Consider the following 21,080-nt stretch of genomic DNA (forward strand, 5'->3'; position numbering starts at 1 on the left):
CCACGAAATGAATTTGCTGAATGCAAAAATTAATTTATGCGCTCGCCGTTCATTTCATTCATTCCTCTTTGTTTTTGCTTTACCATCGTTTTTTCGGATTCTAAGAATTTTCATTCATTTTCGCAGGTTCTGCTGCTTGCTGCTGGAAGTTGTGGGTGTTTTTGTGAGTTGATATGTGTGTGTGTGTTTGTGCGCGTATGTGTGCGTGCGTTGTGTACCTCTTCAAAAGCGCTGGGAAAACGCTAGCCAACGCCAACGCCAAAGTCAGCATGTCAGCCATTGAAAAGTTTTAGTTCAGTTCCAGTTCGAGTTGTGTTCAGTACGACGGCAGCGTGCAACGTGCACAGTTTGGCAACGCAGAGAGGCAAAACTCACTTTGAGCAAATAGCAAATCAAGTGGTTGAATATTGAAACAGTTTCATTTGTAAGAAAACAAAGTTATTATTTATGGAAAATTTGGTTCACAAAAGCAATATTTTAACTTAAAAAAAGTGATTTTCGAACGAAATTTTTAAAAATACATTATAAGGAAATTGTTTGGTGAAAGTGTGTGGAGAGGACTTTTCACCTCAACAGACAGCGACGTGGCATTGTTGGCTGACTTTTTGTCATTTTTGTGCGTGTGTGTGTGTGTATATATACAGTATGTGTTAACAGAAGCGTTACTCTTGTGTTAAGACAAATATTTTACTGAAAACAAACAAAAATAAGAAAAGAAATTTTGAAATAAAAATTTAATATGTCTAAACACTAACACATACAAAAAGTGGCAGAAAATGCTTGTGTTCAGGGTGTGATTATTAAAAAAAAAGTGTTTCTAAAAATTTAAAGTAAAACTTTTGGAAAGTCAACAAGAAGTCTAAGATAAAGAATACATTTTTTAATAAAATCAAAACAAAAGTGCTCAAAATTATATTAAAAACGTTTATAATTTTGTTGTTTGTTGGTGTAAATTGTGCAATTTATTGGCGTTTAGTTAAAATTTGATGAACAAACTTAATTACAGTAATGTATCTTACAAATTTGAGAAATATGGAACATTGAAAAAAGTTTGAAAGTTGTACGAATACTAACGAATAATGATGAAATGTGTGAACAAATGAAAATAATATGAAAAATATCTTACACAAATCTAGAAAAACTATCATTATATTTTTCTATTTATTCTAAGCCTTCTATATAGCAATAAAAAATTAAAAAAATATTTATGAAATATCGAAAGAAAATTTGCCCAAACAAGGTCAGAATTTGAAGATAAAACAAGAAAAACATTTTTATAGGCTGCATCGAAGCATAATACCCCACACAGTTGCTTTTCTAACAGGCGATAAGTGTACAAAATATCTTTTAGTTGATTTTTATTGGTCAGTTTATATGACAGCTATATGCTATACTGGTCCAATTTGAACAATTTATACTTAGATTATAGCCTAACCTGAGACAACGACTCGGCCCAAATTTCATCAAGATATCTTGTCAAATCGAGAAGTTTTTTATACAAGGACTTGACTTTGATCGGACAGTTTATATGGTAGCTATATGCTACAGTGATCCGATTTGAACAATTTCTTCGAAAATTATGCCATTGCTTTGGATAATAGTCCATGCTAAATTTGATGAAGATATCTCGTCAACTAAAAAAGTTTTTCATACAAGGACTTGATTTGAATCGATCAGTTTGTATAACAGCTATATGCTATACTGGTCCAATTTGAACAATTTATACACAGATTGCAGGCTTGCTTTGCTTTAATATTACATGCCAAATTTCATGAAGATATCTTATCAAATCGGGAAGTTTTCTTTACAAGAACTTGTTTTTCTTTGGTCAGTTTGTATGGCAGCTGTATGCTAAAGTGAGCCGATCTGGAAAGCAGGATCAGGAATTTACAACACTACCTCAGATAATAACTCATGCGAAATTTCGTAAAGATATCTCCTCAAATAATAAAGTTTCCATGCAAAAACTTGATTCTAATCGTTCAGTTTGTATGACAGCTTTGGTATAGTGGTTCGATTTGAATGAGTTGATAAGATTACAGCTGTGCTTCGGACAATAACCCGTAATAAATTTCATGACATTTTCCATACAAACATTTTATTCCGATCGTTCAGCCTGAATGAGAGATAATGAGGAGCTTCTTAGTCAGAAAAGAACGTTTACAAAATTTCAGATCGATGCCTCAAAACTAAGGGACTAATTCGCATATATACAGATGGACGAACGTTCAAATGGACATGACTAAAAGGACTCAGCTCGTCGTGCAGATTATTTATACATCACTTTTCATAAGTTTACAGGCGAAGGAAAAACGATATACTAAAAACCACTAATTTTGGTAAAAAATTTGAGTTTCGGTTATAAAATTGTTATATGGGGTAGTCGAAAAAGTCTTTTCATATTTCTAATCAAACTTCAACTTATTTCTTTACATTTATAATGAACTTTGATGATACAAATATGTACCATTTTGGTCGACCACATTTTGTCATTTTTCTGCTAGAGACATTATTTCATCAGTGTAAGTCGAAATTTCGAAATTTCCAGAACAGAAGCGAGCGAACCATTGTTGTGCTACACGAACTGATACAGCAGTCGCCGTAAACTTCACAAACTTCATTGGTGGTTTCGTGGTATTCTTCCCTTATTTAAGAATTTCAAAATATGGCGAATTTCTTCATTATTTTCACTAATTTTTGAACAGCGGTAACTTTTTTTCAACTTCCACAAATTTAATTTTTTTGGTACAACAAAGCTTAAATCTCACCTTTTCACCTTTATATCGTATGACACAACGTGATTGGTAGCACTGGAGATATATGACTGCAACGGCATCTTCTTCTTCTTAGCGGCATCTATTGACAAAATTCGAAAAGACTTTTTAGACTACCCAATGTATTGGTTATCACACACTCATATTAAAAAAAATTAGAGTTTTCGTTATACAAGGGTTATATATTGGTTATTATATCAGACAACGATTTTTACTTTTTTTTTTTTGATGATACGTTGTTTTGCATTTTCGGGGTCGTTGTATACTCTATAGAGTGATTCCTTTTGGGAAAACTTAATATACCCCGTTCTGGGCATAAAAATAAATACCAATAAGAATATCTATATGTCATTAAAATGGTTCTTGAATTGGTTTATTATAGTTGCGTATATTTGCATACTATTTTTTTTTTTAATATAAGCAATATAAAGAAAAGCGGCTAAGTAAATCTATTGCTGAGCGATTTTCTTATTAATAATTCTGTGAGAAGGTTAGTAAACTAATGAATCCTTTTGCACTATCTTCATTTACCGAAACAACTTGGTAATCACCTCTTCGTCGAAATTAGTCGAAAATATCTTAGCATATTTCGTCTCGATGTGTGTTAGAATGCTTTACGAACAGCGTACCTAAAACTCTTTAATTGTGATTTCTCGAGTCACCAAAATTCTAAACAACAAAAATCATTCCAAAAAGCCAATATCAAGTAATATACTCCATTGCATTATTTTGTAATACTTTTGAATTGAAAGAACACATGCTAATGTTGTATATGATTTTTGTTGGATTGAAAGTATTTATGTTTTGTTCAAGCTTGATTTTCCAAAATTCAGTGTTTTCGTTGGGAGCATAGGACATTTTGAAAATAGCTTGAAAGAACCCATCACGGATGGCCTTAACTGTCATAGGAACAAAATATAGCTAGATCTAAGTGTATTTAATGTACACCCCATTGGACAGAATACAATCATAACTTAGGTATTAAGACCAATTTCTTTATTTAATATCCTGAGAAGATTTTATTCCGATATCTTTCAATATAAAAAAGAATAGATAATGAAACATTTTGGCAGCAAAGCATAATAATTTTATGTCTTGAGAAAACACCACCTACGACTCTACAGCTGTGCCTATTGAATAAATATTAACCCTTAAGAGACGGTATTTGCTTACACTTATTTTATAAGAAGACCAATGATTTTCATCCCCCAAACGTAGTTTATGTTAAAGAGTACAATCTAATATCCTTCAATATCTGAAAATCTAAGAAATAGTTTATGTATGTGGGAAAAAGAGAAATGTTTAGTAGTACTTTTGCTTAAAAACTCCTATCATTTTCAATATGCATATAATATATCATCAAAACTATACTCAGAGATGAATAAAAAAAACTTAAAGTTAAATCTGTTCCAAAATAAAATCATTTTATCTCTGCCTTTTAAATATAAAATCTATCAAGCCTGAAGAATGTAGAAATTACAATAGTTATAAACTCTACAACCATGCCAACAGCGGCAGAATTTACACAAACAAACAACAAAATGAAAGAAGTGCTAAATAAAAAAAATTTCAAAACGTTAAAGTTTACTTACTTCCGCTTAATTTTCAGAGTGACAGTGTTTTTAATTGAAAACCAAACAATCCGATCGACCTCAGTCGTCGCGTGTTTAAATTGAGAACTGTTTACATTGGTGAACTTAATTAGTGTTCCGTAAAGAAATTTAGGAATAAATAAATCAGCAGCTTCTCAGATAGCCTGCAACGGATTTTCAAATAAGTGGTAAGTCGTTTTATTTATTATTTTTTTCTGTTCTCTTTTATAATTGGTAAATATAAAAGCACTATTTTAGGGCGATTTAAAGTTAAAATATATGAGTATCTTGTTTTGACCCAGAAAGCTGCTTCTAAACTGATATTAAGCGTATTTTCTTGTAAGTATTGTTCATGTGGAATTAACACAATGTCTCTTTAGTATTTTTTCTAACTAAGCTGCTCAACAGTTATCGATGTCCTCAGGCATACTAATCGCCTTATTATCTTTCATGTATGAAATTGTATGAAAACGTCGAAGTCAAATTTGGATAAGTAATTCCTTGGGTATAATCTACAACTTCTTTTAATTGTGTTACCTGTCTCAAATCCGACAAATACAATTCCAACGGCAACCGTGAGTCTTCATTAAAAAAGTGTTATAGCTTGTGCTACCAATCGAATAGCCGGAAATCATCATTTTCAGTGTATGGAGGTCAGGAAAATGTATTGATTAATTACTACCATATACAACGTAACAAAATAGAGAAGAAGAAAAAATCACACAGAGCCAAATCTGGAGAATACTGTGATTGATCATTGGTACCAAAACCACCAAATAGAACTCCTCATTGACCGTCTGTACCTCCGGAACAAACTCATGATGCACCAAAGCACAGGTATCTAAAAAAACAATGGGCATCACCCTGATTTTTGAGCGGCTTTGGTGTAGTTTTTTTTTAGTTTGGCCTCGTTTTTTTCCTCTCCATTCCAATGATTGTTGACTTGTTTGCTTTTCAGAATCATAAACCCATGTCAGCTATGATGCTCTTCATAAATATGTGATCGAAATTTGCATGACTAAGCATGTTCATAGAGATCTAGGCTACTCTTTCTGAAAGAATTCGGAACGAGTCAAGCAAAAATGCATTTCACACCCAAAATATCCACCAAAATCATTCAATCGGACTCACGATAGATGTCAAGCTCTCTTGTCATCGCTCTAACAATTGCCTGACGATTTTCAAGCACCATGTACTTTACTTTTTTAATATTTTCATCAGTTGAAGAGGTCGAAAGTCATCCAGAACCACTCATGTCTTCAAAGATTTCTCCACCGTATTTGATATTTTTGTTCGTTGTAAAAATCTCAACGCACTATTGAGGTGTACCGACTTTAGCAGCTGCTGTAAACAAACTGATTGACAGATCGCGTTCATATTTGGCACAGTAATTAAGGACAACCCAACTAACTTAGCAGAATATATATGTATTTTGTTTTTAATATAATTTACTCGGGGAAGTTAATTACAAATTTCGGATACTTTCGAGTACCGTCGATAACTTTACGATCTTCACTGAATGCTTTGCATCACGCAGTTTAACTATTCCGACTCAAATCTGATCAGATGGCAATGAATAATCAATATATTATATTAAAAGTTCACATTATTCTTTTTTTTGGCAGAGCTATAGTTTAAATTACTTTGTAGGTTAATTTTTGAGAAATAGAAATATATTATAATTGAGTAATCCTTTGTGAATCAGTTGAAGGCGTCTTGGTAGTTGCTTCTGGTTGAGTAAGGCAATCAAACTAACCTCAGCTACACACATAAATCCAATGATAAATTTATGCCTGTATCTGGTATTGATCCCATAAAGAAAATTTATGCACCCATGCTCTTACTAAACTCTCCTGAGCCAGCGTCCGATGCATTAATGCGATTAGCCCGAATGACAAATGCATTTTCTGCATCGTTTTCGCTGCGAAAGCGTTCGTTTGCCTTGAACCACGGCGTGTTGGCATTTTTGGCTGTCCAAATAACGTTTGATTTATCGGTAGCTAAAAGAGTTGAAAGTCTAGCTGTTTACACAAACAACAACAAATACAAATAAGCGTACTTAAAACGAATAACTCATATCCTGGCGCACTCAAACACGCACACACACAAATGCACACAGATATTGCACTTCAAAAGGGCAATAATAACACACGTGTGCGCCAGCAGCATTTTACAATGCAACAACAACATTTGCCGCAGCAACAACTACATTTGGCGTTTATTTATGACCAAGCATCAGCGTTTAATGGCAGCCGTGGGGCATGGGACCAGACCAACAAAAAGAAAACACAAAAGCAAACAAATACATTTAAGGGTGCATGTGTGAATGATGTATTTTACCGTTATATATATTTAGCTTTGCTTAGAAATCGCATCGTCAGCATTGTAAGTGCAAAAAAAAATACAGGGTGATTAATTTTGAATTTTTTAAACAAATATTTCTAAATTTTAGATTTTTCCACTAAAACTATTTTGAAGCCATGAAAAGTATTTAAAAATAATTCAAACATTTCCAAGGCTGCAGGGTGATTCATTTTGAATTATCACTTATTTTTTTTTTAATTTTTCTATATTTTGGATTTTTCAGGAAAATGTTCATTGTTTTTTAAATTTAGAAAGATAATTTTAAGTAATTCAAAATTTTAAGTAAATACGGGGTGATTATTTTTTAATTTTTTTTTATTTAAACAAGTATTTCTAATTTTTGGTTTCCTTTATCAATTTTTTTTTAAGTTTATACAAATTTTTCAAATACTTCAAAATTTAAAAAAAATACAGGCTGACTATTTTTGGATTTTTTCGTAATGTTTTGCAATATTTCTAAATTTTGTATTTTTCAGCAAAATGTATTTTGTTTTTTAAGTTTAGAAAATAATTTTAAATAATTCAAAATTTGAAGTAAATACAGGGTGACTAACTTGTATTTTATTTTTAATTTTTTCTACAAGTATTTCTAAATTAAGGATTTTTTCATTAATTTTTTTTTTAAGTTTAGAATTATTTTTTAAATAATTCCAAATTTAAGAGACTACAAGGCGACAATTTTTTTATTTTTATTTAATTTTTTTTTGTCTAAATTCTGTATATTACTAATAAAAATAATTTTTAACCGCCACATTTTAAAATAATAATTTTTTAAGCAAAATATTTTTTTTAATTTAGAGACATATTTTTAAATAATTCAATATTTAAAAGAAAATACTGGGTGATTAATATTTAATTTTTTATAATATTTTTTTTTAATTTCGAAAACAATTTTTAAATAATTCAAAATTTAAGAAAAAAGTACAGGGTGACTAATTTTGGCATATAATTTTTGGTACAAATATTTATAAATTTTGTACTTTTCTAACAGAAATTATTTTTAATTTTCAAAAAATAAAATTTAAACTAACGGTACATTAAGCCCAAATAAACATTTTCTACACACACTTATAGCACAAATGTACATATGTACTTGTTGTAAATGTTTGCAGCAAAATGCTGGTCATTATTGCCGGGCTAAGATGGGTTTCCATAATGACGCTCATATTTCAAGCTGACACTCGAAAACGGCCAAGGGACCGCGCACATCAAACGAACCACGAACTCGCACACACTCACACATACACACGAAATCGCGTAGCGAGCTCGCAGCTATTTGTAGCAGGAAGCTGCACGAACAGCAAAGCGTTAATAATTGCCATGACCAGTGGATTTATGCGGCGCATTGTGGTCGTGCGTTGCGACAGGAGGAAGTAATCGTTCAATGTGAGTGATTTATATGGCAAAACGAACGCTGCAGCATTCTTCTGAAAAGTTGACGCATTAGCGGAGTTTAGATTAGAAATTGTATACTATTTTTATTGCGAGAGCGGTTAAGTGTTTACCAGGACAATTTATTTGTGTTAACCTGATTTAAGAGGTTTTAGCGGTGTTAGATAGCAAAATATTATTACTTGTCGTTTCTGAACTTTTCAATAATTTATGAAAGTAGTTTTTTAAAATATTAAAGCACCTTTTCTTACTCTTCCCCTTTTTATTTTGAAAAACTCCTAAATGTAGGCAACTTTCACAAAATTCACAAAAAATATTTTTTTCTTCGAAATGAATCCATGTGCTTCTGAATGGTCGTGTTAGATAAATTTAATATTTCAGCAAATTCTCAATTTGCATCAACCAACGACATTATTTTATCCACATTGGCTGCAAGACAATGGCCCTCCAGGACCAGGACAGTGCATTTTCAAGATCAAAATTGCCGGAGCGAAACTTTTGCACATCTTCTACGTACTCATCAAAAAATTTTCGCCTTGCTTTAACCGTATTTTTACTCTTTTGATCGTAAACAGTAAAATAGTATAACGAAAATGCTGTTTTCTTTCTTCCATCTTCTATGGAGCACCAAACAAATACTACGCCAAAAAGTCTAAGCACGTTTTTTACAAACAAACTTTACTGCATATATCAATTGTTCAAACAAAGACAAAACTGCAACCCTCAGCCTTTCTTATAATTTCCAGAACATCTCTTACAAGCAATACTCAACCTTCAACCCTACATACATACATATATGTATATAAATGTATTTTTATATGCTTATGCATGAATTTACTTGAAGCATTTGGTATATCTGCATTTCAATTTCCTCGAGTTCCGAAATTTTCGTAATAATTTGCCAAGCAGCAGCAAAGTTTTCTGTTTATTGTGGATTCTTTGAAAATTAGAAAACAAAATTTAAAGTTAATTGAAAATTGCTTAGAAAAGATGAAAGAAATCAACAATGCAGTAAACTTGAGTAGTAGCATACAACTGAATGCCAACGTATCGTTGTAACAAATATTCGTAACAAAGAAATACACGCAGATGCGAGATGGATACAAGGCTGTAAAGGATACTTGAAGTATAGTATACCCTATATATGCATATATATATCTCTATTCAGAAAATAAGAGACATAAGTAAGAGTACATAAAGTGTATACTTTTCATGCAAGAGAATGTTGCAAAATATCTTAAAATATTAAAAAATTTTTTCAGGCATTAGATATTTAGGTATATGAGGAAAAATTGTATTTGTTGGATGATTTTGAAGGACTTATCTCTTAACGGAAATGTTGACATTAACTAAAAGATTACATTTTTTTCCACTTAAATGCTAATATACTTTCCTATGTTTTCATTGGTTTGCCTTAGCTATGGTTGATTCCCGATCAATATCACTCACAAATAGTTTCCAAAATGTCCGTCGTGAAGTCATAAGTATTAAAAACCCAACACAAACCTGTTGAGGTGACTAATTCTAATAACAGGTAATTCACAAGTTAGGTTAAAGTTAAAGCCAAGTGTTGAAGTTAAAGCCAAGATTCTCAGTCGCAGCTTCAGACAATTTTGACAGTATGGAACGGGAAGAGTTTATAGCTAGTCCACATGGTTTTTTTTTATATTTACCAAAGAGGATTTACAAAACTGAAGCTGGAGAGAGATTTGATTTGTAAGTGAATGAAGCATTATACACTTTCTACTATTAACATTGCCCTGTATGTACCGGTGATTCTCGAGCTTTTCAAGAATAGATTGTAATATGACAATGTATTCATCCACTTTCTTCCTTTGAGGGGTTACATGGGTTTACGGCTTTCAAAAAATCGATTTTTTTATTGTCTTAATAAATTCTACAACAACTCTAGAATATTTTCCTAAATTTTCAAGTTGATCCGAGTAATAGTTTCTGACAACTTGTGCGCGCGAGGCTAGCTAGGCTAAGTGCCCCGTCTTTAAACGCGTTTTTCTCGAAACTGTGTATTGGTAGTCGGTTGGCAAAATTTCTTAAGAACTACTCAACCATTCTTCATGAAATTTTACACAAGTCTTTGAGATAAAAATCTAAAAGACTTGGGTGACGGATTTTTTTTCGATTATCCACCAAAAATCCAATTTTCAGTTTTTTTCTTTCGCCCAAGTTATAATTATACATATAATACACTCGTGGCCACGCAAATCTTACCACCATATTTTCTTAAATTTTTTTTTGCAGACTTTTTCGTTCGTTCGGGATTTTCTTCAATTTTATTTTTTGTAAGTTTTTAGTACGCAGAAGTAAACTAAATTATATTATCTAATTATTATTATAGTTTTTTATTTATTACGTTTAATGAGTCAAATACAAATTAGTTTTTCAGTGTTTATACAAAGCGGCCGATTTTATTGTTTTTAAAAGGAAACGCCTACTAAACTTCGTATTTCAATTAAAAACAAAGTAAAATATTAATTTCAAATATAGTGTAAATGAAATAAAAATAAAAACATAAAAAATAAATTTTACAATTTTTTCATCTAATGTCAGTGTCTTACATTTCGAGCTCAGTTTTTTGATATTTTTGATTAATAACATGTCATTAACTTAGTATTTCTAAATAAAAAATTTCTATACCCCAAAAATTACCGTTATAAAGTGTAGTCAAATATGCATAATACATGAAAATTTTTAATGGTAAAGTTTGCGTGGCCACGAGTGTAAATATATTAAGGATTTAACTAAAACAGGTATTTTTTTTACTTCGGATGATCCTGTAAGCGGTTATCCTGCCAACGCGGTGTATCTTTTTTCCGAGGGTTCACCGGAAATGGCGTTGCAATGGCCAAGTTTAAAATATTTTTTCTCAAAATTTCAATTTTTCTTTGTTAATAGTGTATGTTTGTAATAATAAAAAGTTCTGATAAAATATTTCATTTTTTATATGAGAAAAAATTGTTGAAAAAAGACTGTTTTTAACCCGAGGAAACCCATGTAACTGCTTAAGCTTATCACCAAGTCAATTGAAAAGTCTCCGGCCTAATAAAAGAGTAAAACTAGTAAAAGAAATTTTTTTGCAAAATTCGTTTTCTTTATTCAACATAATTCCCCTCAAGGCTGACACACTAATTTTAGTCAGTCTCCAACTTTTCGTTACCATTTTTGTAGTGCGATTTGTCCTTTGTTTTAAAACCGGCCTCAGTTTCGACCAACACCATTTCGTTTTATGAAAATTTCTTTTCAGTGAGCATTCTTTTGAGATCTGTGAACAGGAAATAGTCGCTGGGGCCAGATTACGGTAGGTAGGGAGCCAGTTCGAAACCCAATTCAATATTTCTGGCCACCGTTTTCACTAGCTTATTATACGGTGCATTGGTTTTGTAAAACAGCACTTTCCTTTTCCTCAAATGTGGCCGTTTTTGGGCGATATCGTGCTTCAAACGTTCCCATAACGCTATCTTATAGATTTTGGGAGGTCCACTCGTGTGACTGTCGATTGGACTTCGGAGTGAAATGATGGAGCCACGCCTCATCTATTGTCACATATCGACGCAAAAACTCGGGTTCATTAGGCTTGAACATCTCCAAACACTGCTCCGAATCTTCAGCTCGTCGTTTTTTTGCCCAAAAGTGAGCTCGCGTGGCATCCGCTTTGTATACAGCGTTCTCATACCTAAATATTCGTGAATGATATGATGTACACGTTCAGTTGATATATTTAGAGTACCTGCTGTCTCGAAAAACTTTACTTTGCGGACAACCGAAATTATTTTGTGAACGTTTTTGATTTTTTCTTCGATAAATCTCTTTAGGGCGTTCACTGCCTTCATTGTCTTCGATGCCTATTTCACCACATCCAAACTTAGCATACCATTCCTTAATGGTTGATTTTCCAGGGAACTATATGTAAACTCATAATCAAGCCAATAGCTGCTTTTGGAACAAATTTGATCAATTTCAATCCTGCTCCAATTTTAAAAGTTTAATATTTAGAGTGAAACTTCTCTCAATCTTTTCAGATATTCAGCAAACAATGTTATCAGCTGAATAGGCGCTGAAAATCAATAATTAGCGAAATATGCCAAATTTTATTTTCGGCAATATTTCATTGCTGGAAAAATTGTAGTTGCCTCTACTTATAGTATATAGATGTACTCATACTTGTATATCCTTGATTCGCAACACTTAAACCCTTACTTCTAACCCAACTTCTAAACTCAATCACTAATCCACTTCATTGCTTTCTAGTAAAATACATTCATACACATACGCATACATACATATATACATATAACCACTTAAAATTCTTATACGCCACACAAATCAGATGGCGAAACATGATAACTCGAAACAAATTGCGAACCTTTCCTTCGAACTAATTGCAACTCGAGACTAATTGGCTTGAGGTGGTAAGGTGAGCTTGTGTTTATGGGTGTGTATATATGTGTGTGTATACGTGTGTATATGTGTGTGTTGAGCAAGTGCATGCCAATTCTGTTTTTCTGTTCTGCAACTACATAAAAACTGACTTTTAATTGGTGCTTACTTTAAAATACCGTTAGCTGAAAAGTTGGCTAAACAAAAGCCAAGCGCTAAAGCGAAAATTGCGGAATACAAATAAAAAATAAAAAAAAAACTACATAAAATTCATTGAACCGCAATACGTGGATTGAATGGCGAATAAGTTGAACATAGTTGTGCTTTGTTAGAGAATCACAAAATCGGAAACAAATCTACTAAAAAAATAAGAGAAATGTTAACAACTTTATTGTAAATGAAATGTACATCAATATATAATATATTTCATTTTTGCTGGAAAACATAATTTCAAATCAGATAAAATGGATTTCTAATGAGGAGAGTTAGGTTAGTATTTGGAAAAATTAAAAACAAATCCTAAACTTCACTTAATCTTTAATGATCCTTTTTTACATTATTTCAATTTTTTTTATACTCTCGCAACAAAGTTGCTAAGGAGAGTATTATAGTTTTGTTCAAATAACGATTGTTTGTAAGTCCTAAAACTAAAAGGGTCGGATATAGGGTTATATATACCAAAGTGATCAGGGTGACGAGTAGAGTTGAAATCCGGATGTCTGTCTGTCCGTCCGTCCGTCCGTGCAAGCTGTAGCTTGAGTAAAAATTGAGATATCATGATGAAACTTAATACACGTATTTCTTGGCTCCATAAGAAGGTTAAGTTCGAAGATGGGCAAAATCAGCTCATTGCCACGCCCACAAAATGGCGAAAACCGAAAACCTATAAAGTGTCATAACTAAGCCATAAATAAAGATATTAAAGTGAAATTTGGCACAAAGGATCGCACTAGGGAGGGGCATATTTGGGCGTAATTTCTTTGGAAAAGTGGGCGTGGCCCCGCCCCCTACTAAGATTTTGTACATATCTCGGTAAATAATATAGCTATGTCAACCAAACTCTATAGAGTTGTTTTCTTCAGGCATTTCCATATACAGTTCAAAAATGGAAGAAATCGGATAATAACCACGCCCACCTCCCATACAAAGGTTATGTTGAAAATCACTAAAAGTACGTTAACCGACTAACAAAAAACGTCAGAAACACTAAATTTTACGGAAGGAATTGCAGAAGGAAGCTGCACCCAGGCTTTTTTAAAAATTGAAAATGGGCGTGGCCTCGCCCACTTATAGACCAAAAACCATATCTCAGGAACTACTAGACCGATTTCAATGAAATTCGGTATATAATATTTTCTTAACACCCTGATGACATGTACGAAATATGGGTGAAATCGGTTTACAACCACGCCTTCTTCCAATATAACGCTATTTTAAATTCCATCTGATGCCTTTTCTGTATAATACGAGTATAAACATTAGGAACCAATGATGATAGCGGAATAAAACTTTACACAAATACGGTATTTGAAAAATATGTAAATGAGGTATAATGAAATCTCGATTATCACTTTATCATGCGAGAGTATAAAATGTTCGGTGACACCCGAACTTAGCCCTTCCTTACTTGTTAATTTATTTTTTTATGTTATTTTAAAACAAAATTATTCGAACTCGAAACAGATTTTCAACTAGGATAAACACTTTTTTTTTGAAATTTTTCAATTGCTTGCATAGAAATATATGATTCTATATATGTATATCGGTCAATACGATATACGGCCATTTTTGGCACACGGACATGCTGTCATCACCAACATTTTCTCCACAAATTTCAATACTAGAACTTACAGATTAACCAATATGCTCGTCAAAAAATCAGTTTTTTGCACTGTGGTTTACATATTTAGAGTCTGGGTCTTTGAAAAGTTAAAGTCCGATTTCGACAATTTTTGAGCGTAAAATGAAAGTGAAAGAATGATATGAGATTTAAAAGTTTGTTGTATCCCAGAGTATGAGACGAACAAACAAATCGGATTTGAATTCTTTTCTTTCTTCTCTTTATTCTGATCATTTATATAATATATACATATGTAAATCTATATCTATCTCGATTAATTTTCTGTTAAAACATCTATAGATTTTATTGTTTAAATTGCGTATCGTTGGCGCCCCTACGATAGTTTTATTAACTCATGTTTACTAAGGTTACAGAGCTCTGATGTAGACACGCTGTATATTTAATATATGGTATTGCTAGTGTGTTTCTTATCAAAGAATTGAAAACAAATATTGTCAAATATCTGCCTTCCGCTTTTTTGCACTTTATTTAATGCTTTATAAAAAGTTTTACAGGGATCGGATTTAGTTCATATATGCGCCGTTTTGTTCGATATTCTGTTTTCATCTAGACGGAAACTTTAAAATACCCCCCTTATAGAAGCCCCCCTCCTTATTTGCGAAGAACCCGGACAGCCACTTTTCACAAGCCTCTTTTGAGTTCAAATTTACACCAACAAGGGCGTTCGCCATGGACTGGAATAGGTGGTAATCACTTGGCGCTATGTACGGGCTATATGGTGGATGTGATAAAACCTCCCATCCGAGCTCCCGTAGCGTCTGACGAGTCATCAACGCAGTATATGGTCTGGCTTGTCCTGGCGGAGTACTACACCGTAGATGTTGGCCAATTCTGGACGCTTCTGGTCGATCGCCTGCTTCAAGCGGCCCAGTTGTTCGCAGTAGCTAGTAAAATTAAGCGTCTGGCAATATGGGAGCAGCTTAAAATGGATGATTCCCTTCCAATCCCACCAAACACACAGCAAAACCGTCCTGGCCGTCAATCCCGGCTTGGCGACTGTTTAGGACGATTCATCGGCCTTTGACTACGACTGTTTTCGCTTGATATTGTCGTATGTGATCCATTTTTCGTCGCCAGTCACCATCCGCTTCAAAAATGGGTTGAGTTCGTTCCGATTCAGCAGCATATCGCAGGCGTTGATTCGGTCCAGAAGGTTGTTTAGCGTCAAATCATGCCTCATCCAAACATCAAGATTTTTTATGTATCCAGCCTTCTGCAGATGGTTTAAAATGGTTTGGTGACTAACCAAACGATGTCACGATATGCCACATGCCGCTCTAACTCGATGTTTTCCATGATGCGATCGGTATTCGTCGCCACAGGTCTTCCGCCGGATGGCATATCCATGTTGTCATTTTCGGAAGGGAGATATTTTAGAAATCAAAATATTTTTACGTGCATACTACTATGAGGAACAAATGGGAAGACTTTATTTATAACTTTAAAATTCTTCATTTGTTCTTTAAAATCTATGTCGCCCCACTCAAAGTAATCTCCTCGGCCTCAATACACTTGTACCAACGTTTTTTCCAATCTTGTTTCGAAGACAATTTCCGAAATAGCCTTCAATGCGAGTAGCGATTCACATTCAATGTATTCAACTGACTCAAAACGGTTTCCCCGGAGCGATTGTCTTAGTTTACTGAATAGCCAGAAGACACACGAGGTCAAACTAGCCGAATACGGTGATTGTGGCACGATATCGATTGAAAATTTTGCGGAAAGCTCACTAAGAATCAATGCAGTAAGCGACGGTGCATTATCGTTCGGCAGAAATTAAAAGTTTTTGGCACATAATTCCGCACTTTTTTACGATTAGCTTCGCGAAAACAACGCATAACATATAAACAGTATTCCTTTTTGACAGTTTGACCGTAATTCGGAGTGCACCACACCTCGTTAATCGAAGCAAACTGTCAACATAACCTTGACCTGCTTTGACGTGGGTTTTTCGGCTTCGGCTCATCCTTGCCACGAGGTTCGGTTGGTCGACTGTATATTTCCGGGTCATAAGCACAGATATACAAGTGAAACTTATTGCCAGTAGTATGTAATACGTTTCATGACATACTGTAGTTGGAAAGCAGTGTTTCACAGACTTTAACACGACGTTGTTTTTCGAAAAAGGTGATTTTGGCACCAATCGTCTTTTTACTGTTCTTACGCCCAAGTGACTTTTCAAATTGGTTTTTACTGATCCTTCCGATAATCCAGCGATGGCAGTGTGATCTTTGACTGTTAATCGTTGATTCTCAAGCACCAGTTCCGTTATTTTATTGACGTGTTAATCATCAGTTGATTTTGATGGCCGTCCTGGTTGTGACTCGTAATTTACGCGTTCTCGTTCCTCTTTGAATAATTTGTACCAATAACAAGTAAGGAAGCGCTAAGTTCGGGTGTCACCGAACGTTTTATACTCTCGCATAATAAAGTGATAAACGAGATTTCATTATCAGTCATTTACATATTTTTCAAATACCGTATTTGTGTAAAGTTTTATTCCGCTATCACCATTGGTTCCTAATGTATACAGAGAAGGCATGAGATGGAATTCAAAATAGCGTTATATTGGAAGAAGGCGTGGTTGTGAACCGATTTCCCCCATATTTCGTACATGTCATCAGGGTGTAAAGAAAATATTACATACCGAATTTCATTGAAATCCGTCGAGTAGTTCCTGAGATATGGTTTTTGGTCCATAAGTGGGCGACGCCACGCCCATTTTCAATTTTTGAAAAAAGTCTGGGTGCAGCTTTCTTTTGCCATATCTTCCGTAAAATTTAGTGTTTCTGACGTGTTTTGTTAGTCGGTTAACGCACTTTTAGTGATTTTCAACATAACCTTTGTATGGGAGGTGGGCGTGGTTATTATCCGATTTCTTCCATTTTTAAACTGTATATGGAAATGCCTGAAGGAAACGACTCTATAGAGTTTGGTTGATATAGCTATAGTAGTTTCCGAGATATGTACAAAAACTTCGTAGGGGGCGGGGCCACGCCCACTTTTCCAAAAATTACGTCCAAACATGCCCCTCCCTAGTGTGATCCTTTGTGCCAAATTTCATTTTAATACCTTTATTTATGGCTTAGTTATGACACTTTATAGGTTTTCGGTTTCCGCCATTTTGTGGGCGTGGCAGTGGTCCGATTTTGCCCATCTTCGAACTTAACCTTCTTATGGAGCCAAGGAATACGTATACCAAGTTTCATCATGATATCTCAATTTTTACTCAAGTTACAGCTTGCACGGACGGACGGACAGACGGACGGACAGACGGACGGACAGACAGACATCCGGATTTCAACTCTACTCGTCACCCTGATCACTTTGGTATATATAACCCCATATCTGACTCTTTTAGTTTTAGGACTTACAAACAACCGTTATGTGAACAAAACTATTATACTCTCTTTAGCAACTTTGTTGCGAGAGTATAAAAACACTTATTACCGAAAGAGTTTTAAAATATTCTGAAGGTTTCGGCACGCGAAATTTGATTCCGCACACAAAAATTAATGGAACATCTTTGTTGAATAATTTCACTTACCGCAAAAATCGTCGAATGTGCTTTATGTACTTCAGATGGACAAGCGTATACTAAAAATACTAATGATTATTTTGATGTGACATTTGGCGCAGATGTTACTAATAGTCATACCAACCTAGGAAAAAGATATTTTGACGAATTTCGCGTCAAATTGAAATTAAGTCTTACTCTCTTTTGCCCACAGTAACATATCACTAGTGTTATATACTCTCATATTTCTTTTATTTGTTACTATTTATAAATATTTGATTGGTGGCAACTTTAGGTATTATATTAATATATTTTTCTGATGGAATGGCAATTCTGCGCCAAGAAGGGTCTATATTTTTCATTTCTATAATTAGAGAAAAACTTTCGAAATGGTTGGCTAGTCTATTGAAAAAAACTTTTTTAGTTCCAAATATTTGTACCTGGTATACCATAGAAATACTTTTACAAATCTAACAACTTTTTGGGTGGTATCAAAGTGAATAGTTTTGTTTTCCTATTTTTTACATTAGTTCAGTCCAGTTCTTTGAGGCATATATACCATATACCACACACACCCCACAATATTGTTTCTACTCACCTCCAAGTTGAAGTGTGTTTGTTTTGAAGCAAGTTCTGACCACAAATCATTCATACATACCATACACACACATTTTTTTTCGCTTTTCGTTTGAAAAAAAATTAATTTCCATAGAAAAGCTCAGTGACCGGAAAGCCAATAGTTTGCTTTGAAAACAAATACAATTTTTGTTATTTGCATTTGTTTGGACATTCTTTTTTTGTATTTTTTTGCCAGATAAATAAATTATTTGTTTATGCGTTTTTGATTTCAAGCTAATTGCAAAGTTTTACGCTTTCGTAAATTGCCGAAAATTTCTGGAAATTTCATTTACAAATGGACACACAAAGGTTTGTGTGTATGTGTGTGCACGTAAATTCTAACAAAAATTAGCATTTGCACATCCGTTGCTTAATTATAAAGCAAATAGACATTTAATAAATTAATTGCTCGTGTTTTGCCCCAAACAACTAACGGTCTAATAAATGAATTTTAAATCACCACTTTAATGCGCCTTAAAGCAGACTACGTGAGTGCCCACAGCATAGCAACGTGCGACTAAGCCAGCGCGCCACAAGCGATAGTTGCTTAGCAACAGCAATTCAGCAGCTCACGAACCAATCAGCCGGTGAGTTTTAGACATGAACTCCCTTGCCACACCTCCCCCACTGCGCGCTTGGTTTGGCGGCACAGACAATCTTCAAAGCCTTGACATTATGGACGCTCGTGGTGTGGATAGACACACGTATTTATTTGTTGTTTGTGTGCACGCCACGGTCGCTACGAATGTCATGGCTATGTTCTTGTACCTCAGGCATCCGTTCCACCCCCTTCTGTCACACAGCTGTGTCGCTGCGCTTTTCTGCTTGCCGCCGCTTTCATTCAGTTCGCTTGTCGCTTTGCGAAATTAAAGTGAAACATGTTAAAAATAAAATATAAATAGCAACAACAACAACACTAGAGTTACAGCTAATACTGTTGAATAATTTCACTTACATATTTCCGTTATGCCACATTGCTTCAGCTGCCGCTGCTGCCACACTTGTTTGTCATAGCGGAACACCCCTGATGCTGTCTAAGCTTTCACTTTGAGCAGCGGAGTTGCGTTCCCCCACCAAATTGGCTAAGTTTTGTGTCATGTTTGTTTTTGTAATTTGTATGTTCTTCACTAAATGTAATTGAATTTATTTTGCTGCATTTTTTTTTATTTTTTAAATTTTGGCATTTGAAATTTTTTATTTATAAACTCTTAACGTATTTATGCTACGTGAGCGGTGTATGGCGGTGCAGGGGGGTGGCGCATTAATGCTGTTGGCTCTAAAATGAGCGTCTGCGTAAATAATTTATTTATTTATTTTCCTTTTTGTTCGGTTATTTCGCTCGAAGCGCTTTAGAAAATTGGGGAAGATGATATGACTGAGGGTAGAGATGTTGTTGTCTCGCTCTCAGTAGTTCTAAAAATTTTATTTGAGGATCAGAAGTATCAAATACGCATGAATATAACCAAAAATTGTATAAACAGGATCAGGTAACTCTTTTCGCTTTAAGAGAATATATGCTTCCTATTCTTTTTTATTGGCGTAAACATCGCTTAAGGGTATATAGCCGCGTTTACAACAGCGCGCTCGACGTTCTTCTGTTTCACTACTTGTCACCAATCGGAGATTTCTCCTGAGAGCTTGAAAATCGACCGAAAACTGCTGTACTGTGCAAACATGTCACCCCTTGGCACCCATTAGTGCCTGATACAACTAGCCGCAGAGATGCGAGTTAATTATGCCAAGACTCGGCGACGTAGTCTCTATCCCGCTGTGAATCCCACACCGAATTTGCGCTCCACCACTGTAGTAAATGCCACAAGGACCTAGTCGCCTAAGTCCTTGTAAGGTTCTTCGCATTTCTTGGACGGCGGGGATGTCAGCCTTCACTTTAACGAGGACATCAACCAACTGGGAAGCGACATCTTTCCAATTAAAGGACCTGGCATTTTAGGTGCGTGCCCTTAAATCATTATCCTTAACACGTTTTCAGTGATCGTCATCAAAAGATGGGTCTCTCATACGAGGCTGTTTTTTTCTTTACACTGGGAGTGTTTTTTATATAGCCTGTCCCAAACCCAGCGCACATCCTTGGGGAGGCATTTTTCGCCTTCTCACTTTAGCTCGCCTTCAAGCTGATGTTTTGAGGCTACCTGTTTTTTTGAATGCTTGATCTAAGACTGGGAGTCGTGAGCTGATTAAGCGATATGTAAAATAATTGATTCTGGTTACTCCCAAGTGAATGGCGCTCAGAAAACTTTTCTCACTTGCGTGAATTTCTGCGCATGTCACCGACCACCTCCGGGTTGTGTGCAGAAACCATCCTTGCAGTCACCTGCTTGAAGCGGAGTCGCTTACTAAGAGAGCTCTTGCTTTGATTACGTCGACGAGATCGAACATCACGCCGACCAGACTTCGGAGGCCATTAACTTTAGACCCGCACTGACCACCATTCACAGTGAAGTCATTAACACCTTCACCGACTACTTTTCGATAAATGGCGTACTTGCAGTCAAGCCCCCACTCATTGCAGACGAAGAGCACGAGTTTCCACGAGAATTTGAGGTAAC

General features: G+C 34.7%; 1 protein-coding gene across 3 annotated transcripts in view; it reads left to right on the forward strand.

The window, feature by feature from the left end:
• The first annotated feature begins 297 nt into the window (after positions 1 to 297).
• LOC120778679 overlaps positions 298 to 21,080 on the forward strand; it is a 79,510-nt gene continuing 58,727 nt past the window's right edge. For 2 of the 3 annotated variants that reach the window (XM_040110614.1, XM_040110613.1), the window contains exons 1-2: positions 298 to 424; positions 4,384 to 4,554. The gene's annotated coding sequence lies outside the window, so the exon portion shown is untranslated. The remainder of the gene's footprint in view (positions 425 to 4,383; positions 4,555 to 21,080) is intronic. The other variant, XM_040110615.1, reaches the window with a different exon arrangement.

The sequence above is a fragment of the Bactrocera tryoni genome, chromosome 5, assembly GCF_016617805.1.
Source record: "Bactrocera tryoni isolate S06 chromosome 5, CSIRO_BtryS06_freeze2, whole genome shotgun sequence".
NCBI lineage: Eukaryota > Metazoa > Arthropoda > Insecta > Diptera > Tephritidae > Bactrocera > Bactrocera tryoni.